General features: G+C 45.5%; 1 non-coding gene across 9 annotated transcripts in view; it reads left to right on the forward strand.

The window, feature by feature from the left end:
- Positions 1-551: 551 nt before the first annotated feature.
- LOC101128475 (uncharacterized) overlaps positions 552-21,835 on the forward strand; it is a 34,428-nt gene continuing 13,144 nt past the window's right edge. For 3 of the 9 annotated variants that reach the window (XR_010131934.1, XR_010131935.1, XR_010131932.1), the window contains exons 1-4: positions 570-784; positions 3,426-3,555; positions 13,494-13,589; positions 16,767-16,910. This is a non-coding gene — a transcript (uncharacterized protein). Of the gene's footprint in view, positions 785-3,425; positions 3,556-13,493; positions 13,590-16,267; positions 16,346-16,766; positions 16,911-17,023; positions 21,650-21,835 lie in introns of all 9 variants that reach the window. The other 6 variants (XR_010131931.1, XR_010131937.1, XR_010131933.1 and 3 more) reach the window with 4 other exon arrangements.

The following is a 21,835-nucleotide window of genomic DNA, read 5'->3' on the forward strand; positions in this document are numbered from 1 at the left end:
GCCTGTAATCTCAGCACTTTGGGAGGCTCTGGCGGGCGGTCAGGAGTTCAGACCAGTGTGGCGTCAGGAGTTCGAGACCAGCCTGGGCAACATGGTGAAACCCTGTCTCTACTAAAAATACAAGAGTAGTCGGGCGTGGTGGCATACGCCTGTAATCCCAGCTACTCGGGAAGTTGAGGCAGGAAAATCATTTGAACCCGGGAGGCGGAGGTTGCAGTAAGCCAAGTTCGCACCATTGCACTCCAGCCTGGGCAATAAGAGTGAAAATCGGTCTCAAAAAAAAAAAAAAAAAAAAATCCAAATGATCTTTTCTTACCCTTAAGTAGCAAATAAGATGCACTATACAAGCAGACCCAGGTAAGGGAAAGAGCAAGTGCATTTCAAGTCTCAGCTCACTTCTTAATTAGCTGTAATTCCCTGTGCATTTTACCCTACCTACTTTAGCCTGTTTTTCTGTTCATAAAATGCACTAATGCTGAACGGGGGGGGCGGGGGGTGGGGGTGGGAGTGGTATGGGGAGAGTGCCGGTGCTTTATCCAATCATTGGCGCTGGAGCGGGAACCGCCCAATCAAGCGCACAGTTGAAGAGGAGTGCATGGTTTCTGGCATTTGGCTGGGCCTTTGTCTCTCGCTCCCACCAGAGCTTGGAATCCGTCTCTGCTCTTCTGCATTCTCCACCTCGGCAGCCCCTGGGGACTCTGTGACGGCCTCTGTTGCCCTGTGATCTGCAGGTCCGGAGAGACGCACAGCTAAGATGTCAGGACATCCTGGAAGCTGAGAAAGGGTGAGTGTGCGGGGTTGGGCATCCCGAAAGGAGAGAGCGGGCTGTGAAACCGGCGGGACTGGCTTCGTCACCGCTCCCGGGTTTCCGACCTGAGTCCCTGCTGGCGCAGTTCAGCCCCAGGCCCCTCTGGCCGCAAGATGGCGGCTGGGCCCGCAGCCGGAATCCCCGCGTTCAGCCCCGTCCCTGCGGCGCCCAGTCTGGAGCTCCCTGGGCAGCTCTGCACGCAGCCCCGAGTATTTCCCAGATTGTTCAGGGATGCCAGGCGGATCATCAGGGCGGAATCCTGACTTGGTGTGTGCGTGGCAGGAGCTGCGGCAGGTGGGGCTCCCGAGTCTCTTTTCTTAAACATTTTGTTTGCTTGAGACGGAGTCTTGCCCTGTCGCCCAGGCTGGAGTGCAGTGGCACGATCACTGCAACCTTCGCCTCCCAGACTCAAGCGATTCTCGTGCCTCAGCCCTCCGAAAAGCTGGGATTACATACCTGCGCCACCACGCCTGGCTAGTTTTGTATTTCTAGTAGAGAAGTGGTTTTGCCATGGTGGAAGCTGGTCTGGAACTCCTGGCCTCAAGTGATGCGCCCGCCTCGGCCTGACCGGGAAACAGAAGCCTGAACTCAGTGACTCCAAGCTAAGGATAGTTTAGTTCTGCCTGCGGAGCCTCTCCTGCAGATGTCCCAGCCTGCTCACAATAGCCATGGACAGAACCTTTATGCTTAGAGAAGCTGAAGAGCCCTGAAAATCTATACATCCACAGGCAGATGCAGTTGGGATTGGCACAAAAATGGGGTTGGGAGGCTTTTTCTGGGAATAGAGTTATTGTTCTGAGGTTGTTTCTAGATTTTGTGATACATGACAAATTTAGATTTAGGTAAGTGGGTTTTTTTTTTTTTTTTTTTTTTTTTGTGCCAGAGTCTCATTCTGTCACCCAGGCTGTAGTACAGTGGCACGATCTCGGCACACTGCAACCTCTGTCTCCCAGATTCAAGCGATCCTCCAGGCTCCCTAGTACCTGGGACTACAAGCAGGCGACCCGACGCCCAGCTAATTTTTGCGGGGTTTCACCATTTTGGCCAGGCTGTTCTCCAACTCTGGACAAGAGGTGATCCACCCACCTCGGCCTTCCAAAGTGCTGGAATTACAGGTGTGGGCCACTGTGCCTGGCAAGAAGTTACTTTTTTTTTTTTTTTTTTTTTGAGACGGAGTTGCCCTCAGTCGCCCAGGCTGGAGTGCAGTGGTGCGATCTCGGCTCACTGCAGCCTCCGCCTCCCGGGTTCAAGCGATTCTCTTGCCTCAGCCTCCCGAGTAGCTGGGATTACAGGCACCTGCCGTCATGCGCAGCTAATGAAATTACTTAATTTTAAAGGAGTATTGCAGCAAGGGGAAAACACCAGCTATAAGATATTGGAGAATTTTAAAGGTTAGAGAGAAAAGGACTTTCTTTCATAAGAAGAAAACAAGGTCAGAAAAAAAGTGGGAAGGGGAGGGAGGGATAGAACATGGTGAAAGCAGATGCTAGATTAGGGAATATTTTACCCAGAAGTCAGCCTGGTTTTTTTGTTGTTGTTTGTTTTTTGTGAGATGGGGTCTCGCTCTGTTGCCTAGGCAGGCGGGCACTGGCGTGATCTCCGCTCACTGCAGCCTCCGCCTCCCAGGTTGGAACAATTCTCCCACCTCAGCCTCTCAGGTAGCTGGGATTACAGGCGCACCACCATGCCTGGCTAATTTTTTGTATTTTTAGTATAGGCGGGGTTTCACCATGTTGGCCAGGCTGGTCCAAAACTCCTGACCTCAGGTGATCCACCCTCCTCAGCCTCCCAAAGTGCTGGGATTATAGGCATGAGCCACCACACCCGGCCAAGTCAGCCTGTTTTTGAGGAACATAGGCCGAGTGCGGTATTTTTAATATAAAAATACAAAAAATTAGCCGGGCTTGGTGGCACGCTGTATTCCCAGCTATTTGGGAAGCTGAGGCAGGAGAATAACTTGAATCTGGGAGGTGGAGGTTGCAGTGAGCCGAGATTGCACCACTGCACTCTAGCCTGGTGACAGAGCGAGACTCGGTCTCAAAGAAAAAAGGAACATAAAGAGGGGTTGTGGTTGGGTCAAAATTTGGGAGCCTGAGGAAAGAAAGAAACCTAAGCAAAGTTTGATTAACAGGTATTTTGTTCTAACTACTAAAGACAAATGTATTAATTGTGTATAAGGCAAAAAAATAGCAATTTAGACAGTCTGTGGCTTCATAATATCAAAAATAGGAAGGGTGTTTCTTTGCAATAAGATGCTCTTGAAAAATACAAAAGTTCAGGAATTTCTTTAATCACTGCTCTTACCTGCCCACTTCATCTTCCACCATGAGTTTTCCTTGCCCTGTATGTTTCTTACATTTAGCTTTTCCTGACTTGTATGTTTTATAACAAACTGGTAAATGCAAGTATAATGCTTTTGTTTTGTTTTGTTTTGTTTTGTTTTTTTGAGATGGAGGCTCACTCTGTCACCCAGGCTGGAGTGCAGTGGCGCGATCTTGGCTCACTGCGAACTCCGCCTCCTGGGTTCACACCTTTCTCCTGCCTCAGCCTCTCCGAGTAGCTGGGACTATAGGCGCCTGCCACCATGCTCGGCTAAATTTTTTTTTTGTATTTTTAGTAGAGACGCAGTTTCACCGTGGTCTTGATCTCCTGACCTTGTGATCCACCCGCCTCGGCCTCCCAAAGTGCTGGGATTACAAGTGTGAGCCACCGCGCCCGGCTGCAACTATAATGTTTTGCTAAGTTCTGTGAGTAGCTGTATCATTATTTAACTTGAGAAGATTATGAGAGCCCCCAATTTATAGGAACTGGCTCAGAAGTATAGATGAGACCCTAGGAATTGTGACTGGGATCTGCAGTGGTGGCAGTGTTGTGGGACTGAGCCCTGAACTTGTAGGGTCTACGCTGACTCAAGGAGGTATCAGAATTGAGTTATTGGACAACCAGTTGGTGTTGGAGAATTGGTTGCTGTTCAGCAAACTCCACACATTTGTTGTCAGAAAAAGAATATCACAGATATTTGAGCTGGAGGGAGACTCTTGGTTTCTCTGGGAAGGGGAACTCTGTTCTGCACACGGGCTGTCACAATGCACATTGTCCTGTGATTCCAGATCTCTTCCCAGGGTGAAAGGGGACTGAGGGCTTGGAAGAAATGAGTTCTGAAAACAGACTCCCTGCCCTCAACCTGCTACCACCAATGATTTCCGCCTACTAATGAACATACCCACTAGGAATGGGTGTGGCCAGAACCTTCACAAAACAAGAGGACTTGACCTGAGGAATTACTCTATAGTGGCTTTACCTCTAAAATTTCTCACCAAAGAATTACACAAGTGCCTAGAGGACTCCTGGATTATCCCTACCACAAACCCTGAACCTGAAGCAGCAACCTGGTCTCTCTATCACCCTGGGCTTGTGGACTACCAATCATAATCTCATCCACCTGCATGGACACAGGAATATATCAGAACATAGCCCTGCCTGAATCAGTATCTGTAGCATAAACCAGTCTTTCCAGCTACCATGCACTGTCCCCCACTCACGGGTCCTTGATAGCACCTTTCCCTCTTCTGTCTTTTGCTTTTCTACAAACCCTTTCTGATGTGCACAGTGTGCCTGAGGTGCCTGAATCCAGCACCTACTGGGAGTCAGATGTCCATGAGTTCAAGATTATAGCCCTAGACCTGGCTGTCATAAGAACAGATAAAAATTAGAAATACAGCCTTCATCCTTGAAAATAAAAGATTTTTCTCTTCCCTTTTCTTAAAGCATTTACTTTAGAAAACTTTTATATTTATTTATTTTTATGTTTTTTTTGAGACCGAGTCTTGCTCTGTCACCCAGGCTGGAGTGCAGTGGCACAATCTCGGCTTACTGCAGCCTCCACCTCCTGGGCTCAAGCAGTTTTCCTGCCTTATCCTCCCAAGTAGCTGAGATAACAGGCGTGCGCTACAATGCCCGGCTAATTGTTTTTTTATTTTTTATTTTTTTTGAGATGTAGTTTCGCTCTTGTCCCCCAGGCTGAAGTGCAGTGGTGTGATCTCGGCTCACCGCAACCTCCACCTCGCAGGTTCAAGCAATTCTCCTGCCTTAACCTCCTGAGTATCTGGGATTACAGGCATGTGCCACCATGCCCAGCTAATTTTGTATTTTTCTTAGAGATGGGGTTTCTCCATGTTGGTCAGGCTGGTCTCGAGCTCCCGACCTCAGGTGATCCACCTGCCTCGGCCTCCCAGAGTGCTGGGATTATAGGCGTGAGACATCACGCCTGGCCCTAATTTTTTGTACTTTTAGTAGAGATGGAATTTCACCATGTTGACTGGGCTGGTCTCGAACTCCTGACCTCAGGTAATGCACCCGCCTCGGACTCCAAAAGTCCTGGGATTACAAGCGTGAGCCACTGTACCTGGCCAGAAAACTTTTATATAATTCTTTTCTGCCTACTTGAAATAGATACAAATTATTCTAACTGCTAAATAGGCTTTTTGTCAGTATTTTTGACTCAGGACTGTTTTTAGAACCTAGGAATCATTTATTTAAAATGTAAATAGCAAAGAAAATAGAACTTTATTCCATTTTCTGTTGGAAGATAGGAGTTTACCTTCAGCACAGTCCTGGTTCCAAGTTTCAAAACTACCTCTCATGAAGACATAAGTTTATTTTTCCTTTAATTATAGCCAATTAGCAACCAAAGAAGACCTCCAATTTTTAGGTGAATTTAAGATAAATTGTATGTGACCAATGGTGCTGTCAGTTCTTCTACTTGAGAACTAATTATGGTGGCTATTTGCAATTGAGTGTCTTTGCAATCTCTTAGCAGTTTGCTTATAATGGCCTTCACATTCTGGAGTAATTCTGTAATAATTTTTTTTTTCTCTTCTCCAGTTGTGTATAATTTTTCTGAGGCTTCAGATAATTCTGTTTATAATTATGTTTCTCTAAGTTTGTCCAGAATTACTAAACAGGATATGAACACATACTGTGCCCACCATGCTTCATTCTGTATGGACCAGTCACAACATACAATTGTGCAATTGGGCTTCCATTCACAACACACAATTGTGCAGTAAAGTGCACACTGCCCTCAAAGTCTGCAGGCAGAATGGCCTTTCTTCGTATTTGGGATCTGCAATCATTAATAGCACACTTTTTACCAGATTTCTACAAAAATTACTATAGGGCAACAATTAACTATTCCAGCTCTGTCATTCTATCCCCCTGGCATCTTCAGATGCAAAACTCTTTCAAATACCATTTGGCCTGAAAACTCAACCAGGTTCACACATTTGCATTGAGTAAGCTTGAGAATCTAAACATTTTGCTTATTCTCTTGTCCAAATGCCTATGCATGTGGCAAGGGTGCCTTTGGCTTGCTTTTCTGACCTCCTAAACCTAAATCTGCAGTTCCAAATTTTGAGTCCGGGTAATAGGGTTCTCCATTCTGTGTTGGAGCAGTCTTCATGTGGGGATTTCTCCTCTACTTTTCCTCTCCTCACTGTAACACAATATGGAGCCAAGTTAATGGTACCTAGAATCCACACATAAGGGCTGAAATCCACCTGGGATTAACAAGACAGGGCCAGGCTTTGGATCTTGTCCAGTGGAATTTTGAGATTGTGTGAGGAGCTCCTGGTATAAACTGAATCTGGTGGCAGAATCTCTAAGTGTAAAGAAGCATGTTAGCCAAGGGAAGGTAGGGCCACAACTGTCCAGAGCCATGAATGCATGAATGCAACCCCATCTCCTATGTGTGAGTTGTATTACTGGAGAAAGTTTTTTGTTGTTGTTGTTTTTTATTTATTTATTTATTTTTTTATGAGACAGAGTCTCTGTCTGTTGCCAGGCTGGAGTGCAGTGGCGTGACCTTGGCTCACTGCAACCTCTGCCTCCCTGGTTCAAGTGATTCTCCTGCCTCAGCCTCCCAAGTAGCTGGGATTACAGGCTCTCATTTCTTGATATTTGGGTGAAGAACAAGTAGGAGGTCTGGAGGCTCAAACTGATAGGTAAACAAATTGCTTTTATTATTATTATTTGCCGTTAGAAAAACAGGTGAAACAGTCATGGACTCTACTATTCAGGAATTATTATTCTAGAGCCAATAAATACATGGTTGAATTAAGAGTAATGTGATCAGAACGAAGAAGGGAGTTGCACAGAAGACTTGGGCTTTATTTGGGACACTGCTCTTATGTTGTTGTGAGTTCTGATGTCACCACCTGAAGGGACATCATAGACAGAAGAATTGTTACAATTATTTCTGTTGCTTTTCCCTTGTTAAGAATCGTTTCTAATATAGTTTTTCTAGAAAGTACTACATGTTTTGGTTAAGTCGGTTGTTAGTGTGTCATGCAAAATAGAGAAGAGGCTTAAACCATTAAAATCAGAAAAATTCTGGGAGTCAAGTTCTTGTTGGTCCAGCTTAGAAAAGATAGAACACAAAATAAGCCAGCAGCACAGAGAAGAGAAGCTGAGGGCCAACTCCCTGCCCCAGCCCTATCCAGACCTATGCTCTTTGAGCCTTGTCCAGGTCTGGCCCCACCCTGAAATCTCCCCTCACAGAACTAATTAGAACTAATTACAGGAGATCAGACTCCTGTTTGGAACAACTACTGGATCTGCAGAAGTGTAAAACGGGTGTCTGCCCTTGGTGTTTCTTCAGAGCTGGAGCTCACAATTTTTCCAAACCTAAAAGCAAATAAATGAGAGCAAAGGAGTATACATTTGGAATCTTAATGTCTTTCTTTCTCAATGAAACCAGTGCTTACATTTTACACAGCAACCTGTTTTACGCTTCTGCAGATCCGATAATTGTTCCACAGTCATGAGAAAGTAAATAGAAACACAACAATTAAAAGTCTCTCTACTTACCCCTTCCTTTCTATATCCCTCCCATCTGTCTGTATTTAGCTTTTATAGTGATAGGGAAACCAGAAGAAATAGCCTAAGCCATCATCTAAATCCTACTGGGAATTATGAGACACTTAGTACTCACCTTTCAAAATTTTTTGAGGCTTAACTGACACAATGTGAGTTTCCCAGCACAGCACATTACAGCATACTTGGTGAGCACATAGTACAAGCTCAATAAACACTGTATTAATGTATGTGTACATGTTGTTCAAATGCAGATGTAGACATTACTATATTCTCCAGCCTTCTGTAAACTTTAAAAAGCTGGCAAAGCATGTGATCCTCTGAGACAGTGACTTGTGGTCTTCACTGTAACAAAAAGCATTTGTGTTGCAATAAGGGTATTAGATGTAAGGGACTCTGTGTGCTATACTTTCTCTGAGTGCTGGAGAGCAACATCAGCATTAACAGGGAACTTTCAATAAACAAGCCAATTTCTGGACCCCTCCAAAACCTGCAGAATCACATTAGTTAGAGAGTGGCTCAGAATACCAAATGAGCTATATGCACATCCAAGCTTGAGAAGCAATGGTCAGCTAAGTGGTTCTTAGCCCAGGCTTCCAGTTAGGATACATGACAAGTTTGAAGAAATACCAGTGAGAGGTGACAGCGTGCTGGCAGTCCTCAGAGCCCTCGCTTGCTCTTGGCACCTCCCCTGCCTGGGCTCCCACTTTGTGGCATTTGAGGAGCCCTTCAGGCCCCCCACTGCACTGTGGGAGCCCCTTTCTGGGCTGGCCAAGGCCGGAGCCCACTCCCTCAGCTTGCAGGGAGGTGTGGAGGGAGAGGCATGAGTGGGAACCGGGGCTGCGTGCGGCGCTTGCGGGCCAGCTGGAGTTCCGGGTGGGCGTGGGCTTGGTGGTCCCCCCACTCGGAGCAGCCAGCCAGCCCTGCTGGCCCCAGGCAATGGGGGACTTAGCACCCAGGCTAGTGGCTGCGGAGGGTGTACTGAGTCCCCTAGCAGTGCTGGCCCACCAGCGCTATGCTCGATTTCTCACCGGGCCTTAGCTGCCTTCCTGTGGGGCAGGCCTCGGGACCTGCAGCCCGCCATGCCTGAGCCTCCCACCCACTCCATGGGCTCCTGTGCGGCCCGAGCCTCCCCGACGAGCACCACCCCCTGCTCTAGGGCGCCCAGTCCCATCGACCACCCAAGGGCTGAGGAATGCGAGCGCAAGGCGCGGGACTGGCAGGCAGCTTCACCTGCAGCCCCGGTGCGGGATCCACTAGGTGAAGCCAGCTGGGCTCCTGAGTCTGGTGGGGACGTGGAGAGCCTTTATATCTAGCTCAAGGATTGTAAATACACCAATCAGCACCCTGTGTTTAGCTCAAGGTTTGTGAGTGCACCAATCCACACTCTGTATCTAGCTGCTCTGGTGAGGACGTTGGAGAGTCTTTATATCTAGCTCAAGGATTGTAAATACACCAATCGGCACCCTGTGTTTAGCTCAAGGTTTGTGAGTGCACCAATCGACACTCTGTATCCAGCTGCTGTGGTGAGGACGTGGAGAGTTTTTATATCTAGCTCAGGGATTGTAAATACACCAATCAGCACCCTGTGTTTAGCTCAAGGTTTGTGAGTGCACCAGTCGACACTCTGTATCTAGCTGCTCTGGTGAGGACGTGGAGAACATTTATGTCTAGCTCAAGGATTGTAAATACACCAGTCGGCACTCTGTATCTAGCTCAAGGTTTGTAAACACACCAATCAGCACCCTGTGTTAGCTCAAGGTTTGTGAATGCACCAATCGACACTCTGTATCTAGCTGCTCTGGTGGGGCCTTGGAGAACCTGTGTGTCGAAACTCTATATCTAACTAATCTGATGGGGAGGTGGAGAACCTTTGTATCTTGCTCAGGGATTGTAAACGCACCAATTAGCACCCTGACAAAACAGGCCACTCGGCTCTACCAATCAGCAGGATGTGGGTGGGGCCAGATAAGAGAATAAAAGCAGGCTGCCCGAGCCAGCATTGGCAACCTGCTCAGGTCCCCTTCCACACTGTGGAAACTTTGTTCTTTAACTCTTTGCAATAAATCTTGCTACTGCTCACTCTTTGGGTCCACGCTGCTTTTAAGAGCTGTAACACTCACCGCGAAGATCTGTAGCTTCACTCCTGAGCCAGCGAGACCATGAACCCACCAGAAGGAAGAAACTCCGAACACATCTGAACATCAGAAGGGACAGACTCCAGACGCGCCACCTTAAGAGCTGTAACACTCACCGCGAGGGTCCGCTGCTTCATTCTTGAAATTAGTGAGACCAAGAACCCACCAATTCTGGACAAACCAGTACCTGTGTCTTCCCTACAGGTTATGTTTTTTCATGATTAGATTCAGATTAGTATTTACTTTTCTCTCCACCAATATCACGGCAGTAATTATGGGCCCATCTGTGCATTGGCCTCTGGATCCAATTTGTCTAATTACGGCTGACACTAACTTTATTCATCTGGCTAAGGTGTTTTCTGCCAAGTTTCTTCACTATAAAGTTATTTTTCTCTTCATTATGAGTGAGTATCTTGGAGGGATGGATTTCCCAAGTGAGGTTTATAAATTGTCACATTTAATTGAAAAACTCTGTTTCTTTTTCTTTTTAGGTTTTTTTGTTTGTTTTTTGCTTATAGCTTGCTTTGGAGAACAAATAATCTCATTTTTGTTGACTGTAGATATCAGCTTTTGAAACTGGAAGTTCTAAAAAAGGTATCAGTTTTGTAGGTTTTTATTTTATTTCATCTTTATTTTACAAGCATACATTTCATTTTCTGTATTTTCAGAGAAAACAAAAATTAATATATAGCTAATATATCATCTTAAAAATCTAAAATATAACATGGCACATAAAGCCAAAAAAATTTTTTTTTTCTTTTGAGACAGAATCTTACTTTGTCGCCCAGGCTATAGTGCAGTGGCACAATCTGAGCTCACTGCAACCTTAACCTCCTGGGTTCAAGCAATTCTCCTGTCTCAGCCTCCCAAGTAGCTGGTACGACAGGTGCATGCCACCATGCCTGGCTAATTTTTGTATTTTTACTAGAGACGGCGTTTCACTATATTGGTCAGGCTGATCTCAAACTCCTGACCTCAGGTGATCCACCTACCTCGGCCTCCTAAAGTGCTGGGATTACAGGCATGAGCCACTGTGCCTGGCCAAAGCAACAAATTTTAAGAAACACCCGATTCAGTAACAATAGCTCTTAATTGAGTTTATATCATTAAATGTTTTGATCTTCATCCTTGTTTTAGGAAACACAAAAAAGCATGCACAAAGAGGCTTATAATTTTTATATAATTTAAAATATTTCTTCATTTAAACAGAAATGTTCTACTCTCCAACTTTTCATGTGTACATACTTACCATTTCTGTGGGTGTGTGCATAAAATGTAAGCATCATTTGATCAATTTTCTGTTGTTGCCTTGTTTATATTAATCTTCTCAGTTATGAAAACTGCTCTGGATGCTATTTTACAGTTATCTCTGTATATTGGCTCATAAGTCCTTTTGAGGTAAATTTCAAGTCAGATAAATAGGGGTAAAACGCAAAGCTTAGCTGGGCGTGGTGGCTCACACCTGTAATCTCAGCGCTTTGGGAGGGTGAGGCACGCAAATCACGAGGTCAGGAGTCCGAGACCAGCCTGGCCAACATGGTGAAACCCCATCTCTACTGAAAATACAAAAACTTAGCTGGGCGTGCTGGCGGGCGCCTGTAATCCTAGCTACTCAGGAGGCAGAGGCAGGAGAATTGCTTGAACCCGGGAGGCGGAGGTTGCACTGAGCCAAGATTACACTACTGCACTCCATCTTGGCGACAGAGCAAGACTCCATTTCACAAAAAAAAAAAAAAAAAAAAAAAAAAATACAGGCTGGGCGCGGTGGCTCACGCCTATAATCCCAGCACTTTGGGAGGCCGAGGCGGGTGGATCACGAGGTCAGGAGATAGAGACCATCCTGGCTAACATGGTGAAACCCCATCTTTACTAAAAATACAAAAAATTAGCTGGGCATGGTGGCAGGCACCTGTAGTCCCAGCTACTTGGGAGGCTGAGGCAAGAGAATGGCATGAACCCGGGAGGCAGAGCTTGCAGGGAGCCGAGATCGCGCCACTGCACCCCAGCCTGGGTGGCAGAGCGAGACTCAGTCTCAAAAAAAAAAAAAAAAAAAAATACAAAAATAGCACTCAAAAATGTATATTATATTGATTCCTGTTTATATTTTGTTTTATATGTGCATATTTATGCTAGTTTTGTGGATCTTATATTCTATTTTCACAGAATTAGAGAATATATTAGAAATATTACTGTGTTTAAAAGTATCTTATTTAGTAACTCAGGTCACTCATAAGTCAGAACCAGTTGTCTTAACTTTCTTATTTCATCTTGGGTCAAATTAGGAACTCTGCCCTTGACTGCATGATCAATGTGTTATTTATTTTTATTAGAGAAACTGTTGACATTCAGGGATGTGGTCATAGAATTCTCTCTGGAGGAGTAAAAATACCTGAACCCTTCTCAGCAGAATATGTATAGAGATTTGATGTTAGAGAACTATACATACGTTGTCTCTGAGTCGGAATAACTTACCTTCAGAATATGTAATGTCTAATAACTATGATACCGTACCTTGTTTTAACCTGATTGTCTCTCTTAGCTGAGAGAGCCGGACAGACTTCATTTTAGTTTCTTTACTTGCAGCCCCCTTACCCCTCTCCCTTAAGGGCATAACCAGTGCAAGCTGACTCCAAGCACATCCAGGAATACACTTACTGATAAGATACTGAGACAAGCTATACCAGCAGCTCCTGGGAACGCGCTCAAAGCCCCTGCGTTTATCACTTTGTGATAGTTGAAGCCCCTGCTCCTGGAACTGTTTATTTTTTCTGTAACTGTTTCTGTAACCATTTATCTTTTTAACTTTTTGCCTGTTCTGCTTCTGTAAAATTGCTTCAGCTAGGCTCCCCCCTCCCCTTGTAGACTGAGGTATAAAAGGAAATCTGGCCGGGCGTGGTGGCTCACATCTGTAATCCCAGCACTTTGGGAGGCCGAGGTGGGCGAATCACGAGGTCGGGAGATCGAGATCATCCTGGCTAACATGGTGAAACCCCTTCTCTACTAAAAATACAAAAAATTAGCTGGGCGTGGTGGCGGCGCCTGTAGTCCCAGCTACTTGGGAGGCTGAGGCAGGAGAATGGCGTGACCCCGGGACGCGGAGCTTGCAGTGAGCTGAGATCACGCCACTGCACTGCAGCCTGGGTGACACAGCAAGACTCCGTCTCAAAAAAAAAAAAAAGGAAATCTAGCCCCCTCTTCGGGGCTGAGAGAATTTTGAGCGCTAGCCATCTCTCGGTCGCTGGCAATAAAGGACTCCTGAATTAGTCTCAGAGTGTGGCGTTTCTCTACAACTCGCTGGGTTGCAACATAACAAGGGCTTTCTTTCTTTCCTTTTTAGAATGTCTCCTTGGGAGGTAGTGCTTTGTCTGAATGAATTTCAGAGTTTTGCTTTCAGGAAAAAAAAAATTCTAAGTTTGTTGATGTAGAAAAAAATCTTCCTAGTGTTTCCAGCCCTCCCCCTTAGTTTTGATTCATTCAAACTTGAAAATGAAGCATAGAATTTCTAAACGTAAAATACTTCCTACATATTCTAAAGAAGCTGGTAGGAAACAGTATTTTGGGGAATAATTTTTAAAAATCTTATATAATGTCCCCTTTTCTCCACTGAGCACAGTACTGAGCTGGAAATTACATATCCTCCAGCATTAATCATCTGACTTTTTATTAAAAAACAGGTCTTGCCATCTCTAAGCTGGACCTGGTGACCTTTTTGGAGGGAAAGAAAGAGCCCTGGACTGTGAAGAGTGAGGAGACCACAGCTGCACAGCCAGGTAAGTGGGAGTAAAGATGGTAGGTGGCCTGGGTGAGAGGTTCAAAGGTCAATAAGCCAGATTTTTTTTGTCTTCCATTATTTTATTATAATATATATATATATATATATATATATATATGCAGATCTGTTTTATGTGCAACAATTGATTCTATCAGATAATCAGACCAAGGCATTCCACTGGTAATTTTCCCTCAAATCAATTCAGGTGAAATTAGATATTTATGTACTTCCTGGGCTATCAAAACTTGAGATTTTATTATCAACTTCAGTTCTGAAGCCATACACACAATTCAAAATATACATTAACTAGGTTAAGTCAATAAAAGTGGGCTGAAAGAAATCACAGGATTCAAACAATGAAACCATGTATTTTGTTTGCCTGAGAGTCACAATGTGAACAGCAATTATTTCGCATATCTCATAGCTCTTCAGTGTAGAGGGAGTGGCTTCTGAACATAAGATCATTGCACAGCAGGTGGGCAAACAGCTGGTGTGGCCTCCTGGAGGCTTCACCCAGTGCTGATTTCTTCTCTGCCTCTCCTTTTTTAGGTTCTATTTTTTTCATCTTTCATCTTTCCTCTTTTTTTTTTTTTTTTCCCCTTGAGATAGAGTCTTGCTCTGTTTCCCAGGCTGGAGTGCAATGGTGCAATCTCGGCTCACTGCAACCTCTGAATCCTGAGTTCAAGTGATTCTCATCCTTCAGCCTCTGAATAGCTAGGATTACAGTTGTGCGCCACGATGCCTGGCTAATTCTTTGTATTTTTTTTAGTAGAGACAGGGTTTTGCCATGTTGGCCAGTCTGGTCTCGAACTCCTGACCTCAAGTGATCCTCATGCCTCGGCTTCCCAAAGTGCTGGAATTACAGGTGTGAGCCACTGTGCTTGGCCTCCTTTCCTATTTTCCTATTTTTTTCTCCCTTTCTGTCTCTCTCTTTCTATGTGTCTTTCCCTCTGTTTCTCTCTTCCTTTTTTTTGTTTTGTATTTCTCTCTTCCTCCTTCTCTCTTTCCCTTTGTTTCTTTTTAATTTTTTTTTCCTTGTAGAACTTGGTTCATTTTTTCCTTCCTTCCTACCTTTCTTTCTTCTTTTCTTCCCTCCTTTCCTCCCGCCTGTTTTCTTTCCTACTACATGAGCATGCCATCATGCCTGGCTAAATTTTTTATTTCTTGTAGTAGAGACAAGGCCTCGCTATGTTCCCAGGGCTGGCGTCAAGCTCCTATGCTCAACTAGTTCTTCCATTTCAGTTTCCCCAAGTGTTGGGATTATAGGTTTGAGCCACCATGTTCTGCCCTCTTTTTATTTTCTTTTTCATTCTTCCTTTTTTTTTTTGTTCTCTCTTGCTTGCTTGCTTCTTTCCTTCATTTCTTTCTTTATTCTACATTTTTCTTTTTTTCTTTTTTCTTTTTTTTTTTTTTGGAGATGGAGTTTCACTCTTGTCGCCCAGCCTGGAGTGCAATGGCGTGATCTTGGCTCACCACAACCTCTACCTCCCTGGTTCAAGTAATTCTCCTGCCTCAGCCTTCCAAATAGCTGGGATTATAGACATGTGCCGCCACGCCCAGGTAATTTTGTATTTTTAGTAGAGATGGGGTTTCTCCATGTTGGTCAGGCTGGTCTTGAACTCCTGACGTCAGGTGATCTGCCCACCTTAGCCTCCCAAAGTGCTGGGATTACAGGTGTGAGCCACTGCACCTGGCTCTTTTTTCTTTTCTTCTTTCTTTTTTTTTTTTTTTTTTTGCGATAGAGTCTCGCTCTGTCACCCACCCAGAGGTAGGTGGGAAGCTCTCAGACTTAGTTGCCAGAGGGACAGCTTTGGGTGCGAGCACCACATGTGGCCTGCAGGGTGGACCCAGTGGCTTCCTGGTCACGCCGTCAGGTGACCAGATGTGCGCTGTGAGCTGTGGCCAGTACTTGTGGCCGCTGGCCTCACGTTTGGGTTGATCAGAGATTCAAAGCTTAGGAAGGAAGGTCAGCAGACTTAGAGGCCGGCCACTGAGGTGGGCCACCTTGGGGGGAATAAGTTTCCAACGGGGACAGCTTCAGGCTGCAAGCGCCACACGTGGCCCAGGGTGGAACCGGTGGGCTTCTGCCTCCGCCATCAGCTGGCTTCTCCTTCCGCCATCAGCTGGCTTCTCCTTCTGGCTGCCAGGTCTACAGGATGTTGGCCACAAGCGTAGGACTTGGTCGCCAGCTTAAAATGTTTAAGGGGGACCAGATGGCTCTCGTCGGTGCAGTACCGCTTAGGTCCACCAGAAAAGTTCAATGATGGCTCACTGTGCCCTCCACTTTCCTGGGCTCATCCAGGTGATTCTCCCATTTTGGCCTCCCAGAGAGCTGGGGATCTGGGGATAGTTCTGTGTTTTGTTTGTTTGTTTTTTTCTAGCCCCACTTTGAGTTTGTTTCCACAGTACATTGAGTTTTGTTGGTTTTTGTTTTTTGGGTTTTTTTTTCCTCTCTCTCTCATGCTCCTTCCTGTACACTGAAGTTGATGTTGTTTTAGATTTCTTTCACCTAGGCTTAAGTGCAGTTACTTGATCACAGCTAACTGCAGCCTCGACCTCCCTGGGCTCAGGTGATTCTTCTGTCTCAGACACCCTGCTTCCTTAGTAACTGGGACTAAAGGTATACGGCACCACACTGGCACATTATTTTGCATATCTTGCTTTTTATTTTTGTAGAGATGGGGTTCCATCATGTTTTCCAGGCTGATCTCAAACTCCCACGGTCAAGCGATCTGCTGGCCTCGTCCTCTCAAGGTACTGAGCTTACAGGCGTGAGCCACCATGCCTGGTTCTATCTCTATCTGTCTGTCTACCTACTACCTACCTACCTACCTACCTACCTACCTACCTACCTAACTACCTACCTAACTACCTACCTACCTACCTGTAATCAATCTATCATCTATCTCTCCTTTTTTTTTTTTTTTTTTTTTTTAAGAAGAGACTTGGTCTTGCTATGTTTTTCAGGCTCTGGTTATATATATATATATTTTTTTTTTTAAATTTATTTATTATTTTTTAATATAGGGGTTGTCTCACCATGTGGCCCCCAGGATAGTCTCAAGCTCCTGGGCTCAAAGTATCCTCCCGCCTTGACCTCCCAAAGTGCTGGGATTACAGGCATGCACCACCATGCACAATCTGGTCATATTTTTGATGTGTTGATTCTTTCCAGTCCAGATGTATAATCTCATCCCTGAACATTTCTGATGGTGTGATTATGACATGTGACTTTATCCGGCAACAGAGTGAGTTGTTGCTCCCGCCTGAGCCCAGCCCCCAGAAAGGATTGTGACATATCGTTGGACCCAGAATTGAGGTAATGTAACTATTCCACTGCCTTGGCACTGCCCACAGAAGACATTGTGACATATTGCTGGGTCTTGTACCCAGGTGGTGTGAATCTTCTCTCCTGCCTTGGCTCTTCCACAGGGGGCATTGTGTCATATCGCTGGGCCCCACACATAGGTTATGTGACTCTTCTGCCTGTGTCCTGCCCATGTGGCCCATTGTGACATACTGTTGGGTCCCAAACCTAGGTGATGTAACTCTACTGCTTAGGCCCTGCCTACAGAGGACATTGTGACATATCCCTGCATCCATCACACAGGTAATGCAGCTCTCTTCTGCTTGGCCCCTACTCACAGAAAGGATTGTGATGTATCACAGGGCTCAGCACCTAGCTAACATGACTTTTCTCCTCTTCTAGGTTTTTGCCCACACGGGATATTGTGACATGTCACTGGGCCTAATACTAGGGTGACAGTACTCTTTTGTCATGGCACTGCCCTCAGCAGGTGTGGTGATATATTACTGAGCCCAGAACAAATGTGATATGAGTCTCCTGCCTGGACCCTGCCTACAAGGTGCATTGTAACATATCTGGGGCCCTTTGACTATTTTATTTTATTTATTGTATTATATTTTATTTATTTTAATTTTATTTTTGAGACAGAATCTCACTCTGTCACCTAGAATGGAGTGCAGTGGCATGATCTCTGCTCACTTCAACCTTTGCCTCCTGGGTTCAAGTGATTCTCCTGCCTCAGCCTCCTGAGTAGCTGAGACTACAGGTGTGTGCCGCCACGTCTGGCTGATTTTTGTGTTTTTGGTAGAGACAAGATATCACCCTGTTGGCCAGGCTGATACCAAACTCCTGACCTCAGCCAGTCCACCCGCCTTGACCTCCCAATGTGCTGAGATTACAGGTGTGAACCATTGCTCTTGGCACCCTTTGACTATTTTATGTGACTCTTCTCTCTTACCTGGACATTGACCAAATGGGCCCAGCACCAAGGTGATATGACTCTCCTCTCCTGCCTGGGCCTTGCCCATAGAAGAGAGAGTGACTTACTGCTGAATTGAGCATACAGGTGATACAATTCTTCTGCTGACTCCCAGAAGTCACTGTAACATATATCTGGGCCCATTGCTGAGGTTGTGTGACTCTCTTCTCCCTGGGACCTGTCCACAGTAGGGATTGTGACATATTGCTTGGCCAAGCACCTACATTGTGTGACTTTTTATTTATTTTTTTAAGACAGAGTTTTGCTCTTGTTGCCCAGGCTGGAGTGCAATACCATGATCTTGGCTCAGCTGGGATTACAGGCATGCGCCACCACACCCGGCAAATTTTTTTTATGTTTTCAGTAGAGATGGGGTTTCTCCATGTTAGTCACGCTGGTCTCAAACTCCCAACCTCAGGTGAGCCGCCTGCCTTGGCCTCCCAAAGTACTGGGATTCCAGGCATGAGCCACTGCACCTAGCTTCGATATGACTGTCTTCTTATGCCAGGGCCCTGCCGACTGGAGTGATTTTGACACATAGCTGGGGCCAGCTCAAATGTTATGTGACTCCACACTTCTTCCTGAGCCCTATCTGTGAGGGGCACTGTGTCTTATCTCTGAGACCGTTAATTAGGTAACATAACTTTTAATTTTTTGAGACAGAGTCTGGCTTTGTCACCCTGGCTGGAGTGCAGTGGTGTGATCTTGGTTCACTGCAACTTCCGCCTCCTGAGTTCAAGTGATTCACCTGCCTCAGCCTCCTGAGTAGCTGGGATTACAGGTACACATGCCACCACGCCCAGCTAATTTTTGTATTTTTAGTAGAGACGAAGTTTCACCATGTTGGCCAGGCTGGTCTCGAATTCCTGACCTCAAGTGATCCACCTGCCTTGGCCTCCCAAAGTGCTGGGATTGCAGGCATGGGCCACCACACCTGGCCAATGTAACTCTTTTGTTTGGACTGTCTTCTTGGGGTATTGTGATATATTGCTGGGCCCAGAATCCAGGTGATGTGACTCTGCTGTTTCATCTCTGCACAAAAAGGGATTGTGACATACCACTGGGTCAAGAACCTAGATGAGGTGACTCTCCTCTCCAGCCTGGGACCTGCACACATTGTGTACTAAGACATATCACTGAGTCTAACACCTAGGTAATGCAACTCTCCTTCATGGGCCCTGCCCATAGGGGTATTATGAAATATCTTTCTGTTAATCACCTAGGTGATGCGACACTCCTCTTCTACCTGGGAACTGCCAAAACAAGTATTGGTACATATCACTGGGCCCAGCACATAGGTGATGTGACTCTTTTCTCATGCATGGGCTCTGAGAACTGGGGTGTTTGTTACATATAGTTGGGCCTAAACCCTAGGTCGTGTGATTCTTTTATTTTCCTGAGCTGTACTCACAGAGAGCATTTTGACATGTTTTTGGGCCCGTAATTTAGATGATGTGACTCTCTTGGATGGGCCCTCCCCGGAATGGGTATTGTGACATATTGCTGAGCCCATTATATAGGTGATGTGACTCTCTTGCATGGGCCCTCCACATAAGGGGTAGTGTGACATATTGCTGAGCCCAGTAGGTGATGTGACTCTTCTCTATGGTTTGGGCTTTGCCCAAGCAGGGATTGTGATGTGTTGCTGGACTCACCACCTATGTGTTGTGACTCTCCTCTTCTGCCTAAGCCCTGCATGCATTGTGTGTTGTGACACGCCTGGATTCAACACCTAGGTGATACAACTTTATGGCAGGGGAACCACCCACAGAAGTATTGTATCATCTTTCCATCACTTAGGTGATGTGATTCTTTTATTTTTCCTGTTTCTGGCATATTTCGGGTATAGTGACATATCATTGAGTTCAACACCCATGAAATGGGAGGCTTCTGCCTGAGCCCAGCACATAAGTGGCCTTGTGACATATCTTTGCATTCATTATCTAGGAGATTTAACTCCCCTTTTTGCCTGCACCCTGACCACTGGGAAGATTGTGGCAAATCACCAGTCTCAGCAATCAAATGATGTGTTTTTCCTGCCTGGTCCTTGCCCACAGATCATTGTAACATATCACTGGGCCTAGCATCCAGGTGATGTGACTCTGCTGACTGTATTCTGCTTTCAAGAGGAGATTGTAACGTATCCCTAATCGAGCACCCAGGTGGTGTGACACTTCTGCCCTATCCCTGCCCTTAGAGATGATTGTGACATATTGCCCCAAAAGGCAGGTGGTGTGAGTCTTCTGGTCAATCCCTATTCACTGGTGGGATTGTGATACATATCTTATCCAAACTTATAGGGGCAATATGACTCTCATACCTCTAAACAACCAATAGCAGATACACTAGCTCTCATAGCCAGGGTCAGGAAAATGAGTAATGTCTTGGGTTTCTTCTTTGTATGAAGGTCATAAAGAATTAGCACTCTGTCACATACTGTGTAAAGTCGTCAAGAGGTACAGGGAATGTCCTAACAGAACTCAGCACACAGGGGAGGTTGCGACACTCATATGCATAGCCTGCCAACAATAAAGACTGTCATCCTTCCACATAAACACAGCTCACTGTCGAGGTTCTGAATCTCATACCCAGATGAAGTTGAAAGTTAGAAAATTAAATCTCATGTTAATTCGATCCATAGAGAGGTTAGTGTCTCTGAGACCAAGATTCAGCACACCTGTGAGTCAGTGACTTCATTAAAATGACAGAATTTGCAGGAAGGATTGAAGTTCTCATGCACAAATCCAGACCATCATTGAGACTGTCACTCAGGTACTTACACCCAACATACAGAGGGTATTTTGTCTCGTACCTAGAACTAAGAAATGTGTGAAATTGTTAATCTCATACCTCGACCTTAATTCAGGTGTGTTTGTGACATACACCTTTTTTAGGCACCTAAGTAATTTGACTCTCCTGCCTGGGCCCAACGTACAGATGGGATTGTGCCATATTTCTGGACCCAGGATTTAGGTGATGTGAGTCTATTCTCTTGTCTTAGTGCTTTCCACAGAGAACACTGGACATATCACAGGGCCTAGTGCCCAGGTGATATGACTTTCCTCTACTTCCTAGGCTTTTCCTAAAAAGGGATTGTAATATACTGCTGGGTCAGAGCCTAGGTCGTGTGACTCTCCTGTGCTGCCTGGTTCCTCTTGTACATTGTGTATTGTGACATGTGGCTTGTTCTAACACCTCGATGATGTGAATCTCCTGCATGGGCCCTGTCCACAGAGGTATTATAACATATCTTTTTATTCATCACCTAGATGATGTAACTCTTTTCTGTCTGGGCCCTGCCAAAAGGGAGGATTGCGGCATATCACTGGAGCCAGCACCTAGGTGATGTGATTCTCCTGTTTTCCCTGGGCCTCAAATATTTTGGGTATTGTAAAATATTACTAGGCCCACTACCTATGGGATTGCATGCTCCTGCCTGGGCTCTGCCCACAGGGACCTTGTGACATATATCTGCGTCCATGACCTAAAAGGTGACACTTCTTGCCTGCACCATGCCCTGAACAGGAAAGATTGTGACATATCCCTGGAACCAGACACCAGGTGATATGGCTCTTCTGCCCCTGTCTTGCCCCCAGGGAGCATTGTGACATAGTGCTTAGCTCAGCACCCAGGTGATGTGACTCTGTTGCCTGTGTTGTGCTTTCAGGAGAGAATTGTAACATATCTCTGGCTGACCACCCAGGTGATATGACACTCCTGCTTGTTTCCTTCCCTCAGGGAAGATTGTGAGATACCTTGGCTGAAATCCCAGGTGATGTAACTCTCTTGCTAACTGCCTACCTACAGGTTAAATGGTGACATATACTATAGTCAGCTTATAAGTGGAATGATGACTCTCATACCTCTAGTCAGCTATTGGAAGAAATACTGTCTCTCATAGCTCGACTTAGATAAATGAGTCACTTCCTTGGTCTTCTCTTTTTATGAAGGTCATAAA

The sequence above is a fragment of the Gorilla gorilla genome, chromosome 20 (assembly GCF_029281585.2).
Source record: "Gorilla gorilla gorilla isolate KB3781 chromosome 20, NHGRI_mGorGor1-v2.1_pri, whole genome shotgun sequence".
NCBI classification, from domain to species: Eukaryota; Metazoa; Chordata; class Mammalia; order Primates; family Hominidae; genus Gorilla; species Gorilla gorilla.